Raw genomic sequence first — 25,889 nt, forward strand, 5'->3', positions numbered from 1 at the left:
GCTTTGGAAAACCCGATCGGTTCAGCGGTTAGCGAGATCCTTCGGTACAAACAAACAGACAAACACACATCCTTTTATTTTATTATAAGGATAAATGATTTTTTTCTGTATGGCTTCCAAACCGAGTATAATTCGCCGGATTAGAACCGGTTATCAGCCACACAAAAAACCATGCATAGCAACGCATAAATATTGTCCACGAATATTAATATGTGTCAGTCTGTGTCTTTCTTTATGGTGGAGCTTCCTAAAGGTCCCGCAAATAAATTAATCTTTTATACCAACTTCCTTCTAAAATAAAGTACCCGAGATGCCTTTAGGGGCGTAGCCGACAGTATATATTAGATCAAAACAAAAATTACGGCTTTAAAATATTTCAAATATCATTAATTTTAGTATACAATAAGTATTTATGATCTTTTAAATAGACATTACAACTTACGTCGGGGCACGACGTTTACAATTTTGACATTTACCTTCCCAATTATAATAAACAAAACTACTAATTTCTAAATAAAACTTATCAACCAAATTATATTTAATCATAAAATAAGATACAAAACTTTGGGGACCAGTATTTACTACATTAAAATGCTACATTTTTTTTCAACATTTTTGTTATCGGTCCACTTTAAGTTAAAGGGAAACTGCCACAATTTTTACCATTAATAACAAAACAATACATTAAACTAAAAATGCCAAAGTCGTCAAATTTTAAAGGCCACGAACTTATATCAACTACTTAAAACTAAAACCATTGATCTATGTTTTAAAAAGAATATAAACTTATAACTTTCCAACAGATCTATGGTGTAGATGTATATACAGACAACTACCTTCCTTCCTTTTTTAAAGACCTCTTTCGCCTGCTTCTAAATTATTTTCTGCTACTTGGCTGTGTTAATATAAGCGACACCATTGGTTGATTTTCAATGACCCAATAGAAAGGTTACACAAGGCGGTTGCGATGGGGAGATACAGATATTTAACCCTTTCTCCCTCTAGTGTTTTACTCTAAAAACATTCCAATGAATGTAATAAACAGCCCAATGTCCCCTTCCTCCCTGTGTCGATATACTTCTCCCCATTTCTTCATTAGAGGACTCTAGGGGCGTATCCGCTAGTATGTATAAAAGTGTATGTTCTTGGTTAATGGAATGATTTTGGTAATATTTATAATATTAAAATTAGAGAATTTCCTTTCAAGTAAAATTTAAATATTTTTGATAGTTAAACTAAGGACTGGATATAAATAATCAATAGAAATATTTGGAAAAGACAGCTTTAGTTGTAAATTTAGGCCGTTAGAATAGTCCTATAAATTTAAGCTCGTGCATAAACATTTCTATTACAATAAGGTATAAACTGGAAAATGTAGCATTAGAAAGTCCGTTCGTCCACTAAAAATATCCTACTAATATGATGTGGTAATTCCTATGACAATTAAGTACAATGTTGTAGTCGTATTAAGTAGCATTTCTATACTACATATAGGGCAATTCTTTTTAGGGGCGATTTTTGGGGGGTCTACCGTAAATCCCCTTAATGGAAAAATCTACTTTGAAAAACTTAACTATAAAGAAAAGCTATACCGGTTCAGCGGTTAGCGAGTTTCATCGGTACAGATAGACAAACAGACCTCTTTATTTAATAATTTCAAATCTAATAATTCAATTATTTTTTTAAATATTTGTCCTTCCTCCATATTGAAATAAACATTAAATAAATGCTTCCTTATTAAGCTTGTCATGCAACTAGCGGCGGATTTTAAATATATATTTACATTAATTTTTACAGTAAATTTTTAGCCTTTAGGTGTGTTTTGGTACTGTGACAAAATTAAATTCGGAACCAGCTTTGCAATGCATTGACAATAGTTTAAATTTTAATAAAACAACAACATAAAAATTTGTAGTGAATTTACTCTAAAATTAGGATATGTTCAATCCTTATAATAAAGTAACAGGATGTTTATTTGTCTGTGTGTTTCTGTGTATGTCTGTACCGAAGGGTCTTCCTAACCCCTGAACCAATCTGGTTCTCCTTTACAGTGTAGCTCCTCAAGGTAGGTAGGTCCAAGGAAGGTTTTTAACTATTTTTGGAGGGTACCACCACCCTCCTAAGAGAAATCACCCCAAGAAAAAAATCTAATATTATATCTAAAAAATAGGTAGTCGAAATCAACCCCCCTCCCCGTCATGTGTCTCTAGAGGCCTCTAGGGGCGTAGCCGCTATTGGTTCATAAAGAGGACATTGAATTGTTTTTTTTTTTACTCATACTAAAGTTTTTAAATGCGATATCTTATTCATGGGCTTAAAAACTTTGGATACTTTTGTTGGTTAGTTACATGAAATAATTTTAAACGTTAGCAGGGTTAATTTTGTTCCCTAATTGGAAATGGGTTAATTTATTTTCTTTTGACTTATCCCTTCAGATCCCTGAGTTCATACTAAAATACCGACTGAAATAGCAAAATAGCAAACAATATAACTTCCTTTAATTGTGCATGTACTTAATTTACTTATTAACTAAATCTCTATTAGCATTACGGACGGACGACAGACAATGTAAATTACAGAGAAGAATGTTGTGTTTTACAGTGAACATAATTGACCTTGTTTCCAAAAGATATTAAATTTAAGTTGACAGAAAAAAGGCGTTTTAGATACCTAACCCTAAATAATGTTAACATTAACATTACCTAACCCTACAGGATGGCTTTTCCCTGCAGGACTTTACTCTGGACAACCCTTAACCAAACCTCTTTTTTCTCTGTCTTTAGAAAAAAAACTGGGGAAAGGATGATTTGTTTTCCATTTACATATCCCTTTTAGTCTTCGGCTTCCGTTTGTTAAAAAATGAATATATCCTTTGGAAAAGCAAAACTTTTAAATGATTCGGATCTGTGATGTAAGCTCTTGATGTTAATTTAGAAAAGAAGAAAAAGTTTATAAACTTTATCTTCTTTATTTAGTCATGTTAGAATTGTCCTATCGATTTCAAACTTATCATAATCATTCCTGTTACAGTTAGGTATATTTAAGAAAGTGTAGCAACTCAATAATTCGTTTTTTTCATAGTAGTTTTTCTCCTATTTCTAGCCACGGCGGGGGGCTCTAACCCTGTGGGGCAATCACCTAACCCCACATAACCTAACTTAACCTAAAATAACCTATCAAAAGCCATTTTAAAAATACGACGAATCGCCCCTTAAGGGGCGTTGCCATTGAATTGACTAATCCCAATAATTCTTATCAGAAGTTTGTACGTACATCTAAAACTTTTTCAACTCCAAATTTTTTTTATGATCATTCTATTTCTGTTAATCATACAATGTACAATATTTTAACGAAGCATCTGTATAAATAAGGATTAAAAATTTCAGTATCTCCTTGAACAGTGTATACTGTAGTTACACAACTTCACAATTTTGTTTAGACCCTAGAATTAAAAGCCTGCTTATAAGTTATAATGTTCGATTATCGTATAAGAGCTCTAGTTTTATAAATGTTGTCATCCTTGTTAAAGACAAAGAATGTGAAAAAAACTTTTAAAGTTATGTTTTTAAAAGCAAAACTGTTCTTAGATTAGCAATATCTGTATTACAACACAAATCATCCACTTTACATACTTGATAATAGAAAGATCTCAAAAACGGCAGAGCCGACAGAATTACAAACTTCAGATAGGCTACATATTGGACCTGGAAAAGTTCAATGCTATTTTGGTTGTAAGAGGTGTAAAATATTTAATTAAGCAATTTTGCGATTACAAAACTAGCGGGGGGAAAATACAATAGGGTTATATAAAGCCAAAAATTATAATATGCTGTAAAAATAAAGGGATAGGTTTTAAAGTAAGACTTTGGACTATTTAAAATTGTCAAGAAAAGACGATAAGTTCGAATCTTGGTCCATACCACGTCATAACTAAAGACGTTAAAAGTTGTACCTCAGATGTGCGATATTATTAGTAAGAGATGGGGGGGAAGGGGCGAGATGCCTTAGCTGAAAATAGGCACAATTCATTACAATGCACAGCAGTTAAGATTTCCGAACAAAGCTCGTGCAATCAAATGGTTGGTTATCTTCAAAAGTCAGAACATGGTGCCTTAAGACCTCAAGGCAATCTATGGGCTTTATCTTTCTTTCTCTTTAGTTTTTTCCAACTTTCTGTTTTATTTTTCTTCGTATTCAAACTCTCTCAATGGTTGGCGGTATATTTAGCTTATTTTAAACAGTTTTTCAACTATCGGACGTAATCGTACTTGTTATTGTTTAATTGTCGGTACCTTTCTCCGTGTATCTATCTAAAAAACAATAGGATAGCTGTAGCCAAAATAATTGAAAGAACAGTTTTGCTCCAAAAATTAAATTACATCCATTTAATGTGTGGGAAAAAAGTTAAATATAAAAGAACAATTTTGTACATTAATAGCATAGATTGTTAAGTACAAGTAGGATGTTTAAGCTTTTTAGAATATAGGTTGCAGTTCGTTCATCCAGTAGGAGAAACAGTGCCTCCAAATTTACCATTTGTCAATTACAATGTATATTGGCCTATCATTGGTCAATTGTAATGCATGACGTCATTTTTTATTAGGCACTAAAAGCTGTTCCAAAGATTGTTAAGTACAAGTTGGATTTTTTAGCACTAGAGGAAAAGGGAGACTGAGATTATCTTTTAACGAATTTCTTCAATAAGTTAAATTTGTACTAAAATGTCAAAATTCAACCATTTAACTAGTAGCGCAGTAGCAACAGAATTCAGGCTATTTTTTTAAGAGTTTAAAATTTTCAAAGGTTTATTTTATTACAATTCAGGCTGCGTAGTTAGAAAGAATGGGTATTGTCCCTTTCGTAACATCGCACCTTATGGGGTGATTCTTTGTATTTTTCACAGTAGTAGCTTTTCTCTTATTTCTAGCCCCTGCGGGGCCAATTACCTAACTCTGTGGGACAATCACCTCACCCAATATAACCTAATCTAAAATAACCTTAAAAAAGCCATTTTAGAAATACGACGAATCGCCCCTTATGGGGCGATGTTACGAATGGGACTATTACCTAAAGAATTGTACAAAGTTTTATGGCGTATTCAGTAAATTTAATGTTTAAAGATGTCAAATAATATTCGGTAAACTATCAAAGTTTTTTGTTTGTCAATAAAGATCTCGCTAGCTAATGAACTTAGTGGTTTCTCATTTTAGGAAAACTTCGCATAGGTCCCAATATGGATTTAGGCTATTTTACTTTAGCTGATTTTAGGCAGCTTTACTATAAAGAATCATATCGGTCTAGCGGTTATCGAGATCCTACGATACAGACAAACAAACAAAAAGATAGACAACCTGTTACTTTTATAGATTTTATTTACAATGTTTCGCTTTCTATTAATATAAATGATTTTGTGTTTTTTTGTAATACCAAATTACAATTTACTGTATCACTTAGGGGCATACTTTTTCTAAATTTAAAGCTTTCCATTAATGGATATAGAATATATGGATATTGCGACAGGCAAATTTGTCGCTAATATAGTCCTCAGATATTGGTTCCTCAATGGCAAGGGGAGGGGATGTAGTAGGTGGAAGGAAATACTATTATATTAGCCAGCTGGTAGAAACATTTTATAAGAATATACTAGAATCTGACACAATATCCACGTATTCTATATATCCATTTTTATATTTCTCATTGAGCCAGTCTTTAAATTTGGATCTACAATTTCTGGTACCACTGCTACTTCATATCTCGGGCCTAGTATCCAAATGTTCTTCTGTCTGTCTGTTTGTCTGTCAATTTAGAGAAAATTTGAAAGTATGTGTATTTTATCTATGCGTATTTTACCTTTAAACAGTTGGCTAATTAATTATTTATTGTTCTTTTTTTATCTAAAACTAGCGATTTTTTTGGGTGGGGGTATAATTTTCAACAAAGGATGATTTCTCTTGGAAGGGTGGTTGTATCCCCATCCATAAAAAAATGTGATAAACCTTCTCAGGACCTATAAGAAGCTACCATGTCAAGAAGAACCACATCGGATCAGTGGTTAGCGGGATCCTTCGGTACACACATACAAACAGGCACACAGACACACAGATCCTATTACTTAATTATAAGGATATATTTTGCTGCGCTACTTATGGACAATTCCTGACTAGTTTATAAATCATTTTTACTACTTATATTAAGATTTCAAAAAAATTCAATATTTAGAAACTTAAAAATATTAGGCTACTGTGGAGAAAAAGCACTTTTCCGAAGCCATGTGCAATGTGAATGTTTTATCATTTCTACCAAACAAAAGATGCGCAACTAGCGTTTGCAGAAAAATAGCATAAAACCAACCCACAACCTAATTAAATCTCGTGACCTATAAAAAGCTTCCATACAATTGAGATTCATTCAGCTTAATGATTAGCTAAATCCTAAAGGACAAAAAAATTTGGGTTTCTAATTAGGGATCTTAAGGGATAAGACAATGGACGATGAATGATTTATATCCCCAATGAAGATACACAAATTACCCCTTTTGTAGAGCACAATTTTGGAATGAAACATTTGAACATTTTAACTTAATAAACTAACCAATCAAAATCCATTAAAAATCCCCAAAGTTGTTATCTCAACGAATAAGAAAACGTGAGATTTGATAACTTTATGTTGTAGGGAGGGAACACCACAGTTGTTGATGATTTATTGTTGGTTAAGGAACAAATAATTTCTAGTAGTTTTCCCCAGGGAAGAAGGGAGAGGACAAGGAAGATTAAAATTATCTGCAACCCTTTGGTCCCCCATCCAATAATAAAAAGTATTAGGATTTTCTTGTTTTTAGCTGAAGATATTAATAAATACTAAGCCGATTGAGTTCTCCATTTTAATGAATCATCACATAGAGTACGTCTGGTATAGTTTTAGGCTATTCTAATTTATATTTAAACAATTAGATGGTTTTAGGCTATTTTTTCTGTCCATCCCTTCCCCATTGAATATGGAGTCCCTAGATGATAGGGGCGCAGCAAATAAGTAATTTTGGAAACAAAAGGTGAATTTACCAGAGAGGGAGGGGATAATGGGCTGTTTAACACACGGGTCCCCAAAGTTTTTTATAACATTTTCTTATTCGTTGGCTTAACAACTTTGGGGGCTTTTATTGAATTTGATAGGTTGGTTCATTGAGCTGAGAGTCCAAACGTTTCAACTATTAATGAAATTCTACAGATGTGCTGGTTTTGTGTATCATCATTGGGTATGTGCATCACTTTATCGGCCATTGTCTTATCTCTTTAGATCCCCGAAATTTACTAAATAATTGTTGAAATTTTTTTTTCTATTGGTCTATTCCTTTAAACCATGTTGTTAAAAAGAGTCCAATATAAAGGAGATTTTTTCAGAAGCGAAACTACTCTACATGTTAATTGTCTGTCTGATGACAAATACAGGGATCTTAAGGGATAAGACAATGGACGAGAATTTTATTTAGATGCCCAATGATGTCACACAAATATATTTTTTTAAAGTTTAAAACATCTAGTTTGAACCAACCAATCAAAATTTGATAAATGTCTTTAAATTGCCTAAAGTAATGTTATTTTTTATGGTATCCCTTGAAAATTAAAATAATGTGTTGTTAATTTAACGCCTAATTAGAGTATATCCTGTTAAAAAAGTAGTATTTTTTGTCTGTAGCTTAAGATTTCTGTAACCAATGAACTGGTTGAGTTCTCCTTTTCTAGGGAAGCTTTATATAGGTGCCAGGTTCGTTTTAGGGTATTTAATTTTTAGCTTTAAGCTTTGGGATAGGCTATTTTTCCAACGCTTTCACTCTTCTTACAGTGCCCCTAGATGCATGGTAGGGGCGCAACCGCTGTATTATAATGTGTTGTTATACGTCTAACAAGAATTATATAAAGTAGGAAAATGTTTTTGTCTGTCCGTTAAGATCTCAATGACACTAATTTTATTTTAAAATAACAGTCTTGGGATGGTTTTATGCTATTTTTGTAACGAAACATATCAATATTAATATTTTGATTGGTTGATTAATTAAGTTGAGTGTTCAATCGTTTAAACTACTAATTTTAATCTACAGAAGGAGTTATTTTGTTTATCATCATTGGGAATGTACATTAATTTATCAGCCATTGTCTTATCCCTTTAGATCTCTGACTTTTTATAATGGTGTTATTTATAAACGTCAACACATTGCATTGGTAAGCTTCAGACTAATTGATAAATAACATGTTTCTTCTAATCAGCAAGTTTTAAAAGCGCAGCTTTTCTATCATTAGAATTTGTCAACGTCCGTCCGTACGTAACAGTTAGCTCTTATCATTATTCTAAGCAAATTAGAATTGTCCTATCGATTTCAAACTTTGCATTATGATTCCTGTAACAGTAAGGTATGATTTAGAAAGCGTAGCAACTGTGTCATCAATTCAAGTAAGTCCAATTAAAACTTTCTTAACAACATTCTTATATAGCCAAGTAAAAACTTTTTAAAGAAGGTTTTATGATATTTTTTAGGGTTTCATAAATATTTATTTTTTACTTTTTAAATAGAAAATAAAAACACCAATTATAACTTTTTATTTTCCCAAAGATAAACCGTCGAAAAAGCTGTTTTTCTATTTATCAATTTGTTTATATTTGGATGTTATTTTAGCCAAACATTAATTAAAATATGGTATCAAAATTATAAGAGGGGTGTTGGTATTCCCCTATACACCCACCTCAAGCACGCCTCTTCCCCTAAATATAAAAAAGGTATCTTTGTTTAGAAATAAAAATTTAAAAAAACCTGGGGGGGGGGGCGGTTGTGTGGAGACTTTTCCTTATAGCCATATCAGTGCCTTTACCACATGCTAAATAGCTTAAAACCTGTTCCAGATCAATACTTAGCTTTCCTTAAAATTGCGATGCTTTCCCTAAAAGTGACTATTGAGCATTGAACCTCCTGTTTTAAAATTAAATTAAGCAGAGGGACGGGGGGTATTTTTTTCTATGCCTACAAAGAAATGAAAAACTTTTTAAATATGTTTTTCCTTTAAAAGTCATAAAATGAATTTAAGTAAATGATAAAACAAGAAATTATGTCAATTTTTATAGTTGTTGTAACAACATGTACAAAATTAGGTAAAACATCACTGTCACAAAACTAATAATCAAAATACTTTATAATACTTCAATATTCTTTTTTAACAAAAGATTTTATCTATATTTTTCCTTTAAGAGTTATAAAATGAATTTAAGTACATGATAAAATAAGAAATTATGTCAATTTTTATAGTTGTTATAACAACATGTACAAAATTAGGTAAAACATCATTGGCGCAAAAATAATAATCATCAAAAGTTTTAAAATTAGAAATGTCAGACCGTACGGCAGTTATGGGCGTTAAAGGAGACGGTTATTTTCTCTGCTGATATAAAAGATAGACGGATGAAACTTTTTGTGAAGATTCCCTATACCAATGAGCATCCAGTATATAATTTATTTCGTCTGTTTGTCTTCATATTCTTTATGGTCCCCGAATAACTGCCTTTTACATCATTGTCCGTAAGTCCATCCATGATTTTTGTTGGCGCTTCACTACTTCTGTTTGTTGCAAACTTTTATTTTTGAGAATTTTTTTGGGGGGAATTCATGAAACACCTCTAGAGTTGATTAAAGGAGGGGCAATGTGAAATTTTTCACAGTTCAATGATTTTCTTACAGCAAACAACCTATCTATCTCTTTCTATCCACATATCTCCCCCCCCCTCTCTCTCTCTCTCTCTCTCTCTCTCTCTCTCTCTCTCTCTCTCTCTCTCTCTCTCTCTCTCTCTCTCTTTCTCTTTCTCTCTCTCTACATATATTTATTTGTCTCAAAGTCTCTCTTAATCTATCTATTTCTTTTTCTCTCTCTAACTTGGTATCTATATATTACTCTCACTCTCTCTCTGTGTCTTTCTGTCTATCTATCTATCTATCTTTCTATTTATCTATCTACCAGTCTATCTATTTATTTACATACATATTCATATATGTCTCTTCTTTCGCTCTATCTATCTCTCTTACAAACATATAAATGTTATTTATAATGCTTTTCATCTAGCATAGCTCTACGCTTATAGAGTAGCAACTCTAATCATTTATAAGTATTTAGGTCCACTATTATAGAGTAGCAACTCTAATCATTTATAAGTATTTAAGTATATGTCATAATTTCATAAGACAATTACTAACAGATTCATGTGAAAATAAAACTTTATGGATGAACAAGGACCTTCGATTACAAAACAAATAATCAATACGCCGAAGGGGTCCAAAACTGGTATTAATTTTCTGATTTTCATTGTGGTATTCGTGGAAAATTATCTGTAATACGATGCTATATATGAGTTTTCAGTATAGCTGAGAACCGGTTCTATTCCAACGGATATTATTCGGTTTCGTAGCCATACAGGAAAGATTTTTAATCACGGTACCGAAGCAGATTTATTTCGCTGGGTGAGAACCGGTTCTGAATCGAAAAGTAAAAAAAATAGTGTGATTTGTAAAATTCCCCAAATTAAAACGTCATTAAAAATAAAAAAATTTAATTAAATCAAGGAGATTTTATATCTATAATACAAAGTAGAACGATGTCTGTCTGTCCGTCTGTCTGTCTGTCTGTCCCTTAAGATCTCGGTAACCACTGAACCGATCGGATTCTACTCTTCAGGGTATATACCTATTGGTCCTGTGGTGGTTTTAAGCTATTTTCTTGGGGGGTGGGACACCCCCAACCCCCCCAAAACAAAAAAATCCCCCCCCCCATTTTTTTTTTTGCTTAAGGTTTCCTTGGTCCTTTAGGGAATTTCGCCTTAATTTTTTTTATCACCTCTTGGGGCAAAGCCCCTAGAGGCTAGGGGCGAAGCCGCTAGTGTTTAATATTTGGTTACTTATTTCTTTAAATTTTCACAGGTCATTAATTCATAAAAGATATAATTTAGTCATCTATTATATAACACTCTAATAAAGATATTATAAGTTAATCATTAAATGTCCCTTCTAGCAAATTGTAATAACTTTTAATTTTCCAATTTCATAATATGTCAAATTTCAAACATATCCTAAATACTAAAGACTAGCGGCTACCCCATTAGAGGCCTCTAGGAGCACTTGAAGAGGGGGGAGTTGAAAAAACAATTTTCATTTAATAAAAAAAACTGGGGGGGGGGGGGTCCAATTTTTTGGTTGGAAGGGAGTAATCTCTTTTAGGGGTGATTTCTCTCGGAAGGGTGGTGGTACCCTCCTCCAAATTAGTTAAAAACCTTATGAAAAGCTACCCTGTAAAGGAGAATCATACAGGTTCAGCGGTTAGAGAGATCCTTCAGTACAAACAGACATCCTGTTACTTTATCATAAGGATATATTGAAGCAAGAACTCGTAAACGGCTGAACATTTTTCAGGGAAGCTCAGTTCTGTTAATGTTTCGTTAAAAGCTCGCTAACCATTGGACCGATTGATATCGATCCAGAATAGCTTAACATAGGCCCCAGAATAGATTTGGGCTATTTATTTTTAATTAATACATTGAAGATCTTTGGTGGAATTTTATCATTTAGCAGGTAGTGTATCTAATCCGAATTTATAAAAGAACTAGAGGCTTTGCCTTTAGCCTTTAGGGGATTCTCCTAAACCATATTGGATTAAAGTTCGTGATTAAAAAAAGCAGTATCAGAATTGTAACTAAATATCCTTATTTTTCATCACAACCTATTTTTCCGAAACACAACTTATTTTTTCTCCAATTTTATTAATGGAGTTCAATTGTTTCACTATTTTACTAATGCATCAGTTCCAATTTCTAAGAGTGATGTGTCCAACCTCCCAAGAAAATAGCCTAGAACCTTGGAAATCCGTGTAGCGGTTAGCGAGATTTTAAGCTTTATCCTGGCAGATACATCGTATTCAGAAAGAGAGAAAGGGGACAATGGCCTGTTTATTATACTAGTCCACAAAGTTTTATAATTCGTTGGCCTAACAACTTTGGGGACTTTAGTGAATTTTTATTAAGCTGAGTGTTAAAACGTTTCAACCATTAATTTAATCTACAGAAAGGGTTAATTATGTTTATTATCATCGGGGATGTACTTCAATTTATCGGCCATTGTCTTATCCCTATAGATCTCTGCATCGTATTACAGACAATGAAATACAAACGTATCCATAATATATCAATGTACTTTTTATATAAAATCATACCTTTAAAATAAGCCCATAAATCACAAAACATGAAAAAGCACTAAAATTTAATATATGTATTTAAAAAGCTCGGCTACTTTAAACTGCATAAAAAAGCTCATTGCTACAACAAATCTATGTGCGATTAATTCCGAAAAATGTCATATCCGCAAAGTGTTTCAAAATCGCAAAAATACACAATAGCCTTTACATTATAGGTGGACATACTAATGGCAAGAATGAAGCAATGATGAAAAGGGCAGTTTGTGCTGTGATAATAATTTGCTATCTGATTTGGTGGATTCCAGGACAAACGCAGTAATGACAAACGTCAAAGTTGACAAACGTCGGAGTCGACAAACGTAGGAGTGACAAACGTCGGAGTCGACAAACGCAAGAGTGTCTAAAATATTAAGTTAATTAAGTATTTCTACACAGGTTAGGTTAGGTTAAGATATGAATATACAAATAACCCCCCGCAGGGGTTAGCCATTTAAAAAAAAAACTCTAAAATGGTTTAAAATATGTTAGGTTAGGTTAGGTCCACTGCGACGTTTGTCACTCCTGCGTTTGTCCTAGGACCATTTGGTGGAAGTATCGTAACACCCAACAAATGTTTCATAAGACAATAAAAAGAGTTTACAATGGACCAAATTAGTCATATTGGGACAAAATATCCTTTTAGATTCTATTTATATATCATTGTGTTAATTAAACAATGAATTTATATGTATATATGTATAACCCAGACAACCAACTGGCCCTAGTGGTGGGGACCTTTGCTAGCATCTGCTAGCATACTGCTTTCTGCTATATAGTAGCGACTTGGCTCTGTAAATATTTCCGATGCTATTGGCTGATATTCAACACAATTGGAAGTCGGCACAGGTACCTCACCCGGTGGGTAGAAACCTATACATTCTATTCTTTTACTTTTATAATATTACAATCTATCCATCCAAATATATTTAAACTATCAAACAATCCGTTCATCTAAGATTATATCAATTAATCTATCAAAGTTAATATTTTTCCATTGTTCTCAAAAATAATCTTCAAACTAACCTAAAATTAAAAATATAAAATTATTTTTTTGTCAAAATTAAACCAAAGTAGGTAGGCCTACAAATGTTTTAACAAAAAATCTAAAAATATTTGTATAAAGATTCTTATGACACTAAGGTATAATTCAATCAGCTTAGCAACTCTATAGTTAAAGTCAAAAGGCAAGTGCATAATTTGAAATATTTTTACATTTAAATCATTCTTCTATTTGATTCCTAGGACAATGAGGCTATTTTACATGTTATATTCTGTTTTTTTTCTCATTACACAACTCAATTAATTATTTTATTGTAAAGACTAGGAAAACGTTAATTTCTGAGCTTCTATCCAAAATAGAAAATTTAGATGTATTGAACAGATTACTTATAACAGTAATATCTATTTAAAAAGATTATTTAATATGTTATATATATTTTTTTATATAATATTCACTAGAAGCTTCGCCCCCTAGAGGCCTCTGGAAGCATATGGCAGAGAGTTGGTGCGTAAGAGGAAGGGGGAAGAATTTCTTTTTATTTTGGAGGATGGTCGTATTTTTTATGGTCAATACCCTACCACAAAAAAGTTATGACCTATGAGAAGCTTCATTTGCAAAGGAGAACCATATCGGCTCAGCTGATAGCGAGATCCTTCAGTACAGACACACATAGAGATCCTGTTATTTTATTTTAAAGATTTTACAGTTTCCTGTAAACACTGCCCAAAGAACAAGCGGAAACAGTTTAATTGGATAGGGGGGGGGGGGGCCCAGGGTTAAAAGGAATGTAAGAAATTCATCCATGGACGTCTAAGCCTTTTATTTTTTTGTGTTTAAATGAGGGGTTTCAAAAGTTGGGGGGGGGGGATCTAATAATTTTAATTTTATTTTTAAGGGGGGGATTTGAAATTAGTAGTTGTAAAGTTTAAGGGAGGTAAAAAACCCTTTACACCCCCAATTAATGCTAAACTAATTAAATTTCCCCCTAAAACACATTAATTCGAGGAAAATTATATCTATAAGAAGCGCAGCAATGACAATGTTTATTTATGTATAATAAACTTTTTTCCCCCTTGTACATCTTAAGTCTTGACTAAAAGTCCTTGTTATAAAAGTTGACTGACAGCAACGCCCCCTGGATGACTCTAGAGGCACTTAATGGAAGGGGGTTGGGGTAAAAATCGACTATCTTATATTTTTTATTTATAAACAAATTTTTTGGGGGATGAGACATTTTTTTCTAGGGTCAATTTCTCAAGATACCCTCCCCTCAATTCGTTAAAACCTCCCACTAACCTATGAGAAAATTTCCTGTAAAGAAGAACCATATGAATGCAGCGGTTAGCGAGATCCTTCAGTACACACAACTTACAAACATCCTGTTTCTTTTTTATATAAAGATTTGTATATTTCTGTATTTTATTTGTATATCTATTTATCCCCAAATCCCAAATATGAAGGAGGTGGGTGGGGGGAGGGGAAGGGGACCTTTTGTCGCTGAAAGCATAAATTCTCTATTTCAATTATTCATGATAAAGCTATAATTAGGCGACAATGGATGTAGAATATGTGGAAAAATTGTCATACATTTAGATTGCTAATATAGACTTCATTTGGGGGTTAGATCGTTCATTCAGTCGGAGGGAAGGGGATGGGATAAAGGGGATGAATGGGGGATATTGTAATTTTAGCTAGTTGCGAGTATAACTTTATTAGAGTACATGAAAATCTGGTGTAACATCCAAGTAATAATATATCGATTTAGGCGACATCCTGTCAACATTGGTTGCAACTTGTTGACATAAAATTGAAATTCCTATGTCGACTATATGGTATTAAATAAAAGTGGTCAAGGCTGACATTATTAATGTCAACTATATATAGCTCAAAACCTACCCTAGACATATAAGAATCTTTTATGTTTACAAGAACCATATTTGTTCAGTGTCTAGCGAGATCTTTTTTGGTACAAAAAGACAAACGTAGGGATTATTTGATTTTTTAATCTACTGTTCTTTTTTATTTAAAATATTTGTTAGCTTGTTATTGCTGCAGTACTTATAATCATAGTTATCCACACAATGAAAGATTTCTTCTCTCCCCCCCCCCCTCAGCTACTAAGGGGGTCTCTGTTTGCAGAGATCTAAAGGGATAAGACAATGGCCGATAAATTGATGCACATTCCCAATGATGACACACAAATTTATCATTTCTGTAGATCAAAATTAGTGGTTAAAAATTTGGACACTCAACCTAATGAACAAACCGATCAAAATTCAATTAAATTCCCCAAACGTTAGTATAAAACTTTGGGACCTAGTGTGATAAACAACCCAATGTCACCTCCCTCCCTCCCTGTTCTGTATGTCATCTTTATGTCAAATATTTCCTCTCACAAACTACCCATTACCCCCCCTCTTTAATTTAAATCATTTTAAAGTTTCATTTGATGTGTGTAAATACACTCCCGCAGATTTTAACATATGCATAATTGCAAAAACATAATAATGGGGATTGTTTCATAATGAAAGCATTAAAACACACGAAAATATTGGATTAAATATTGCACCAGTCTATTTTAGTATAAAATATTGAAAATTTAGGCACATTCAAGACATCTCATTGCATTGGTTGAAACATTTCACAGATCTTGGTACTTAAGGGCTCTTAAGGGATAGGATAATTAACGATAAATTGACAAAATATGTGGAATAACCATTCCAGCAAAGTCAATATTACGAAAACACTCTGTAGATAATCTATAATAAAAAGTAAAAGGATGTCTATCTGTTTTTTTTTTGTACCGAAGGATCTCGCTAACCGCTGAACCGATCGGGTTCTCCTTAACTGGGTAGCTTATCATAGGTTCCAGGAAGGTTTATAGCTATTTTGGGGTAGGGTACCACCCCCCTACCAAGAGAAATCGCCCCCCCCCCCAAAAAAAAAATGGGTTTTGGGATTCAACTAACCCCTACTCAAGTGCCCCCTAGAGGCCTCTAGGGGCGTAGCCAATAGTTTTTAATAGAGTGTGAAAATGTCTTAATTGATTCATTTTTGTTGAATTCATGTTATGCTTTTTAACTATTCAAAGGATCAAGGATGACAACATCCTTAAAATCAAAGCTCAAAAAATGTATGGAAAATCTAATAGCAATCTGAACAAACTTTCCATATATTTAGGACTTAATTAGGACAATCTTTCTGAAAGTCATTAAAGACAATTACTAGGCTAATATTAAGTAATAGCGGCTACGCCCCTAAAGGCCTCTAGGGTCATTAAGGTGTTTTCTTTTCAATGTTAAAATCAGTTGTATACCAAAAATATATTTCTAGATGGTGTTTTCTTGGGTGTGTGGATGTACCCTCCCCCAAAATAGCTATAACCCTTCCCAGGACCTATGAGAAACTACACTATAAAGGAGAACCATAACGGACAGACAGACATCCTGTTACTTTATCATAAGGATAAAGAGTTTCCGAAAACAGATGTAAATGAAGAAAAGCATTGCTTTAAAAAAAATTAAAGGAAGCCTGCAAGAAATACCACGCTTTAACTGCTGAAAGACTGCCACAAGTAGACCAAATACCCCAAATTTGAAGCCTTCAGCTTCTATAACAAAAAAGTTCTAGGCATTTTAAAATGATATTTTATGTACAATGGAAATTTTGAAAGAATTGCAATGCTCATGTTGAAAACTTTAAAATTAAACTACGTGGCCTAGAAACAAAATTATAAGCTTATTTTTGTCATAAATTTAGGTTTCCAGTAACTAATTATATTTTTACAATAAAAATACCCATTTTTATAGTCAAAATCATTAAAAAAAATTAAGTTTTACTTGCGTTTTACCGAATGTACTGTAGCCAATCAGAAGGCTTAATCAGCTTAACAACCAATCACAGCTAAGCTTGTATTAGTTTACCCCTTTGTTTCCGCTATGATTTTTGTTTAAAAATGCAATTTAAATCGAATTTTTTTCATAGATTTTGACTATGAAATGTGGTGTTTTAATTGTAAAAATGTAATCAGTTACAGGCAATCTAAGTTTCTGACAAAGATAAGGTTATAATTTTATGTCTAGGCAACGTAATTTAATATTGTTTTTTCTTTTATGAGCATTGGAAATCTTTCAAAAATTCCATTGTACATAAAATGCTATTTTGAAATGCCTAGAACTTTTTTGTTATTGAAGCTGAAGGCTTATAATTTGGGGTATTGGGTCTTCTTGTGGCAGTCTTTAAGCAGTTAAAGCGTGTTATTTCTTGCAGGCGTCCTTTAAATGCTTAAATTGAACTAAAATGCAGTAAATAATTGATTGCAGATTGTCAAGGACTTCTTTGGAGGGAGAATTTCTCTTTTTCTAAAAATGGAACATATAGTACCCCCCCCCCCCACCCCCCTTTTTGATATGATTTTTGTGCTTCATAGATTTTATTCAAATTTTACATTGGGCCCCAAGCCACAAAGATAAGCTTCTCTGAAAAGTAATCTGCTCTGCTGATATAAACAAGGATGACAACATCCATTAGAAGCGAAGCACAAAATAACCATGGATGGACAAAAGGACAAAATGAATTATATATCAAATGTTGATTGTTCAATTGTCACAAAAACAAGTTTATATTTGAAGTTTGAAGCATGATCGACAGACCAACGGATCAAGTAAATTATATTCTGCATGCTCTTGAGTCTATGGTACAAGAAATCTCAACATTTTGTAATCTGTCTATCACAAACAGCAGCTGAGAAAATCACATTTCGCCCATAGCGTAACGGACGGGAAAGTCAAAGTTGAATGTTTACTCGCAAACACAATTAGAAAAATCATGCATATAGAATCGTATTACAGACAATTTTCTACGAATATCAAAATAAAACTCATAAAATTAATATAAGTTTTTTTAGCCCAGAAGACGATCACTTGTGGCAAATAATACTTTTTTAATTTTATAATTTTTCCTTTTAATATCGATTTTATGTACTAATACTTAAAAATAACTTAAAAATCATTGCAATTTTACAGTTCTTATGTAAGTATTACCCAAATTATTTCTTCTGTTTGAATCGGTGCTGTGCGGGGTAGTGGGTGTCAACACCCCCCCCCCCCCTGCCCCACCTTAAATTTAAATTCAGAAGGCCTGCCCTCCTTTTTCCACCTCCCCCTTCTCCGGATGAATTGCTGTACACGCCACTGGTTTATTTCTAGCCCTGAATAAAGCAAAAATGCAGCTTTAAGCTGTTCCTCTAAAAGCGGCTTAGGAGGAACTTATATTTAGCGGCTATATCTAGGTCGGCAGCGGGTGCTGATTTATTAACACTGTGTGTCTAAGAGTGTAGAACAGCTGCCGAGCCTAGCTGTATTTCTTATTGAATCTATGATTACAAAACAAGGATGACAAAATCCATAAAAGCGAAGCTTTGAAACGGTTAAACAGACAAACATTAACTCTTATAGAGTGTCAGAACAGAATATGCATAATATAAATATATAAGTTTTGACAAAATTGTACGTAAATTTGTTGCAAATCTTCTCAAATACAGAATACTGTTTAAGGACATATATACATTTTAGGTCGTGATTATAGAGATGCTTCGCTTATAATATTGTACCTTATTGTAATAAGAATCAGTACTCCAATAATCAGACCAATCGGATGATTATATCACATAAAAATTTGTTGTTAAAAAAAATAAAAAATCATATGTTTGAAATGGAAGTATGGACATTCAGGTGATGATTATGGGTTTTCTACGCTTTCTAAATCGTTCCTAACTACTACATGAATCATCATGCAAAGTTTGAAATCGATAGGACAATTCTGACATGCCTAAATTAACGAAAAAACCTTACCGTTACAAACGGACGAGAGGGCCGACCGTAATTATAAAAAAGCTTCGGTAAAAATAGATGACTTTCAAATTCTTATTTAATATTGTCATTGATGTTTTCAATTTATATAATCTAATAATACATATCAGAGATCTTAAAGGATAAGACAATGAACAATTAATTAATATAAACTGCGAACCAAAAACAGGCAAATTTGAATTTTCAGAATAGCAGCTTTCTTATTTATTTAGGATGATTTTACTGTAAATATAACATGTAGATGCTTTTTTTGGTTACAAGTTTTCACATTAAAGTAATATACAGTGTGTTTTTTTATAAGAACTTTTTTGAAAGCAATTTTACCCCACTTATAGTTATCAGAATTTAATGATTAACGGCTTATTTTCTTCGTTTTTTATAACCATTTATAGAACATCAAAAAAATATTTCAGTTTTTATTATAAAAGTACAGTAAAATAAAAAATTCAAAACCTGGGTGTCAACATCTAAAAATGATTTTAGTGCATTTTTCTCATGCTCAAATCTTCTACCCTTAGCAAGAATGGCTGCAAAACGCTTCAAAGTTGAGATACAGAGTAAAAAGTTGATAGATATTTTTAGGGACATGTACTAGAATATATCAACGTTTGAAGGCCATATCTCAACCAGGGAGGGAGTACTGGCCTCCCAAAGTGGACTACTGAAAATCCAATTTTTTTCTTGCAAAGGGTAGAAGGTTTGAGTTTAAGATAAATGCGCTAAAACCTTTTTTAGATGTTGACACCTAAGTTCTCATAAAAAAAAACACACTGTATATAGAGCGATAAATAGCTGTGGAACCCCTCAAGAACTCAATTCAGTAGTGTAAATCGGAAAAGATGATTATTAATATAATTTTATAGTCAGGAGCCTAGTTCTGAGAAATTGATAATGGCAGTTTTAAATACTCCACATAAGTTTAGACAGAAATGACAATTTTTCACAAAAATTGTCCCTTTCTTTTTCAAAAAGCAGAAAAAAGCATTAAACAGCTGAATTTAGAAAGCAAAGTTTAATGAAATTATTCTCGTCTGCTGAGCTTTAGGTCTTTGCATCAGAAATCATTTAGTAATCTGTTTATACATCTATACTATAAATTTATTGTTTTCAATGATAATTTTTATTAATCAGAACTAATGGAGCACAAGATCTCAAAAACAGCATTTGGTGGTGAACCAAAAAGATACACAAATATAAAAGAAAATCAAAATAAAAACTGTTATTTTTGCACTTTTCTTTACATTTTGGTGGGCCAAATGTTATCTAAGTACATGCACATTACAACAACTTGTCTATTAACCTATGTACCATTTTTTGTAGTTAAAGCAATCTCCAATGGAGCCTCCTGACAAGAATTATAACCATCTTCTAAAGGCTACAGTGTTTACCTTATGAATTGGAGTAATTAAAATTGCAATTTTTTTCTTTTCTAATACTGCTTGGATGGAGGCTGCTATGAATACAAAAATTGAACCATAGTTCAATATATGAGTTGTCATCATGGGCATGCACTTTGATAACATTTGACTCACCATCGCCACCAGTAAGAGCATATTAAAGGCCACAATACTTAAAATCAAGTTTTTCCATTGCTTTGTTTTGGATTTGCATATCTTTTTGGTTCACCAGTTTTTCCCCAAAATGCTGTTTTTGAGATCTTGCGCTTCATTGGTTGAAAATTAACAGTGGAAATTTGTAACCAAAAGATGCATCTACATTTCATATTTACAGTAAAATCATCCTAAATGAATAATAAATCTGCTATTCTGAAAATTCATTGATGCCTATTTTTTTGGTTCGCAGTTTATAAACAAAATTACATGAAATGTATGTGCTTTTTCAAAAAATTGAATATTATTCATAAACGTTCTTATTTCTTTTAATTGTCGTGGAACGGAAGGACGTACTGACGTAATGGCATACTCTAATTATAGAGACGTTGCGACACTCAACAATACAATAGAACTCCTGAACTAAAATTATCACGCCAATAAATCATTCAATTGTAAACCAATGATCTAATTTAATGTAAAAATGATTATCTATCTATCAATGATTTTAATTTCTTTATTATTAAACAAGGGAAGGGGGTTGGGGTGGCTACCTTACACTTTTAATTCTAGTTTAAAAAGGAAAAAAACATTTAGGGGGAGATATATTTTTTCTAGGGGTTCCTTTTCAGGGGTTACTATCATCTGAATAATAAATTTCATGTTAGCTAGTTTTATAAACTGATTAAATTGTGCTTTTCAAGAAATCTTTATTTATGCTATTTCAAATAAGATAAAACCATTCAGGAACCTGTGTAAGGCTTCTCTGAAACAAGAAACACAATCTGTTATCGAGATCTTAACAGACAAACAAGATTTTTTTAAATATCACTATCTGTCTATCATTTTTGTATAAATCATTCAATTGAAAAACCAATGATCCAATTTTTAATTTTACCAAAATAACTTTATTAGAAACTAAGCAAGGATGACAACATCCATAATTATCAAAGCACTGTCTACACCCTTGTAGGAGGTAAAGTCCATTATGTCATACATTGGCGCTGCCTAGCAGCAATTTAAATTCTATTGACAATTTCTTAGGAGGGTATTGTTATCCTCCCCTAAAATAGTTTATAAAGTGACTTTTTCAGTTACATTGTAACATATAACCTTCCCGGGACCTCTGAGAAGCTACCCTGTTAAGGAAAACCCGATCGGTTCAGCGGTTTGCGAGATCCTTCGGTACAGACAAACATCCTGTTACTTTATTATTAGGATAAATAAATATATATCGGTTCAGTGGTTTGCGAGATCCTTACGTACAGACAGACATAAATCCCATTAAATTTATATAGGGATACTTTTAAAAAATGCTAGTATGCTAAAGAATAGTTATTTCTCGTATCGTATTATAAACGGCTTTCCGCGGATATAGAATGTACAATTATAAGACTACAACTAGTTTTTTTAGCCCCGTGGTGCCGAAGGCACCGGCTAAAAAAACTAGTTTTAATCTTATGATTGTACATTTCTATATTCGTAGAAAACTGGATATAATACAATGCTAGACATAGTTTTTTCGTATGGATGAGAACCGGTTCCTATCCACCGGATTCGAATGAATACGAGAAAAGCTTTTACTTCATTTACTAAGTATATTTGCAATTACTTTTATTTAATGAAATCTTCCAATTTTTAACATGTACAAAACGGCCTGCTTAATTGCTTCAAGATCCATGTCAGATCTATATAGGAAATAAATGTCTATAAACGAGCTCAAGTTTTCCAAGGAATATATGATTAAAACTCATAGTGCTCCAATTATCCATAATAAACTCTCATTGCCCAGAACGATAAGACCCATTATTTTACTTTATTAAAAATAAATTCATTTTTTTCATTTCATGTTGCTATTTACCTTATATTGATGTATTTAATTTCTAATCATAAAAAAGAAAATTTAAATTTATAATATGATAAATTTAAGAAAACTATGTTTTAAAAGAATTTGATTGTGGCGACATTTTGTGTGTTCAAATATTAAACTAAAATTGTAATCATCATCATTACCCCTTTGGTGATGGTAATGTAAAGAAAAAAATATAATTTTAAAAAATCTTTTAAAAATCATTTAAATTATTAAATATTTACTTTCTTTTAGATAGTAATGCCGGGTGAGGAAAATAGATTTATTGAGAAATAGATATGCATATAGAAAACTAGCCAATAGGGAGATAATTATATCGAGCCAACTCTAGTACGTTAATAACAGCCTAGGGTGTGAAAGTAGTAGATACAAATTTTACAACTTTTATTGCAATGGATATATAAAATACGTGGATAATGTCGTCAATTTAGGTTGCTAATATAATCTTCAGATATTGATCAATTCTTTCTTTCTCCTCTTTGGTCGGGGGATGAAGTGGAGTTAAGTCATAAGGGGGGGGGGATGGGAAGTATCGATTTAATAGCCAGCTGTGAGAAAATTTTTATCAGGGATAGTTTTAGGCCCTAGATGCTAGGGGAGCAATGATAATTAATTATAAAAATACAAAATGGACTAACTTTCTGATTATAAACATTTAATCAAGATTTAAAAAAAAAACGTTTCTCTTTAAAAATTAATAACATATATTATCACATTTATCTAATTATGTAAAGTAGTAAGCCTTTTTTTGTCTGGAGCAAAGGATCTCTCTAACAACTAAACTTATTAGGTTCTACATTTTAACAAAGCTACACTTTAGTTCTGGGATTGTTAAAGGCTATTTTTCTACCCATCCCCCCCTTCATACCCTTTGAATACAGAAGCTCTAAGTGCTGGATAGCAGTATACAGCATTTCTGTTGGAAGGAAATAATCAGGAAATAAGTGAGGGACGCGTATACTTATACAGATGTTACGCATTTTTAAATAAATCATGCGTCGTAAAAATTTGGTGAAAATTTGCGTTATACATTTTTTTCACATTAACATGAAAATTAGTGATTTGAAATTTCTTTTATTTTTAAAAGCAAAACATTTCTATAATTCCGTCCGTCCTTACGTCCGTGACTGTTAGTTCTTTTCTTTGATTTAGACATATCAGACTTTCTATCGATTTAAAACTTTCCATGATGATTCCTATACAATTAGGTGCGAGTTTTGAAAGCATAGCAACTCTATAATCGCTACCAAAAAGTCCTAACGTCCATAATACAAGATTATAAGCGAAGCAGTTCTATAATCAAATCCTAAAAATGAAAGTATGTTCTTTTACTGTATCCTGTATTCAAGAAATTTTGCAACAAATTTACGATTTTGTTTAGACTTACAAATCAATGTTCTTCTTATTAAGTTCTCACACTCTACAAGAGTTATTGTTCGTTTGTCCTTCCTATTGATTTTTAAGCTTTGCTTATATGGTTTGTTTTTGGTTACTGACGAAGCCCAATCTGTACCACTTTTGATTCCTGTGACGTAATAAAAATGAGGAATTTTTAGGAGTTTTCTTTCCCACTTCTCCTCTCATCTCCCTCATTTATATGACGTTACAGGAATCAAAAGTGGTACAGATTTGGCTTCGTCTTGGTTACATTTAAAGAGATAAATATCAATAGAAAGCTTTTCTACATTTATTTGTGTGTACGTCCATTACGGATAGCTCTAATAGATGAGAAGACAGCGTAGCAACAATATAATTAAACTTTTGGTTATGGTTCCTTTCGTGGGTTAGGCAATTGACCCCGCAGTGTTAGAGCTCCCTGCAGAGGCTAAAAAGAGGGGGAATGCTACTTTGAAAAATACGACAAATTGACCCTTAGGAGGCGTTGCCATGAAAGGGACTATACCCAAAGTTTTGGTTAGGAAGTGTACAAATTTTGGTTTGCAAAATTTTCTCGGTTGCATTATTGCAAAGAATAGTATGTAATAGTACGTGCCCCTGGAGGCCACTAGGGGGCGTCACAACTAAGATCATATTTTTGTGGTATTTGTATATACTTGTATTATTTATATGTACACTAGCGGCTTCGCCCCTAGCCTCTAGGGGCTTTGCCCCAAGAGATGATAAAAAAAATTAAGGTGAAATTCGTAAAAGGACCAAGGAAATCTTCTGCAAAAAAAAAATAAAGGACCAAGGAAATCTTCTGCAAAAAAAAAAATAAGAGGGAATTTTTTTTGTTTTTTGGGGGGGGGTTAGGGGTGTCCCACCCACCAAGAAAATAGCCTAAAACCACCACAGGACCAGTAGGTATACACCCTGAAGAGTAGAATCCAATCGGTTCAGTGGTTACCGAGATCTTAAGCTTCAGACGGACGGACAGACATCATTCTACTTTGTATTATAGACTAGTGAATCGGTGGTGCAGGCACCACCTAAAAAATTATATTCTACGTTATCTCACTTCTGAATATTAACCCTATTCTTCCATTGACCTATCCCTGACTATTAACCTTTTTTCTTCCATTGAACTATCCCTGAATAATAACCTTTTTTTCATCCATTGACCTATCCCCAACTATTAAACTTTTTTCTTCCATTGACCTATCACCGACTATTAATTTTCTTTTCTTCCATTGACCTATCCCCGACTATTAACCTTTTTTCTTCCATTGACCTATCCCCGACTATTAACCTTTTTTTCTTCCATTGACCTATCCCCGACTATTAATCATTTTTCTTCCATTGACCTATCCCTTACTATTAACTTTTTTTCTTCCATTGACCTATCCCTTACTATTAACTTTTTTTCTTCCATTGACCTATCCCCGACTTTTAACTTTTTTTCTTCCATTGACCTATCCCCGACTTTCAACTTTTTTTCTTCCATTGACCTATCCCCGAATGTAAATCATTTTTCTTCCATTGACCTATCCCTCAATCTCTCTCTCTCTCTCTCTCTCTCTCCGAACCGTACTACAAATCAAGTTACTCATAAAGATTACTATGACTTTTATAGTTTCGTTTATTCATAATTTTTTAAAGATTTAATGTCTCTCTCTCTCTCACTTCTCTTATTCCGTCTTTAGTTTAATTTCATTATTTCTATTTAAAACCGTATTTATAATTTTGTCTCTCTTTATTAAAAATAATTTAGGATCCTAATGTTTTTTGTTTAAAATTATCGTCCTGAAAGGGTTAAACTATTTAGCTAAATGTTAATTTTTAGTTTAATATCTGAACACATTCGGGCGCGTCGCTAGTATCATATTACATTAAAACTTAGTTTTCCTTGATTTACTATATTATAAACTTAAATTTTCTATTTTATGAATAGAAATTTAATGC

General features: G+C 32.6%; 1 protein-coding gene across 5 annotated transcripts in view; it reads right to left on the minus strand.

The window, feature by feature from the left end:
- LOC145323789 (calpain-9-like) overlaps positions 1 to 25,889 on the minus strand; it is a 197,469-nt gene that overhangs the window by 166,363 nt on the left and 5,217 nt on the right. For 3 of the 5 annotated variants that reach the window (XM_080166331.1, XM_080166332.1, XM_080166328.1), the window contains exon 1: positions 12,237 to 12,332. The exons of 1 other annotated variant lie outside the window; for it this stretch is intronic. The gene's annotated coding sequence lies outside the window, so the exon portion shown is untranslated. Of the gene's footprint in view, positions 1 to 12,236; positions 12,333 to 25,889 lie in introns of those variants that run through there. One more of the 5 variants, XM_080166333.1, reaches the window with a different exon arrangement.

The sequence above is a fragment of the Acartia tonsa genome, chromosome 7 (assembly GCF_053477335.1).
Source record: "Acartia tonsa isolate MP-2025a chromosome 7, ASM5347733v1, whole genome shotgun sequence".
Classification (NCBI taxonomy): Eukaryota; Metazoa; Arthropoda; class Copepoda; order Calanoida; family Acartiidae; genus Acartia; species Acartia tonsa.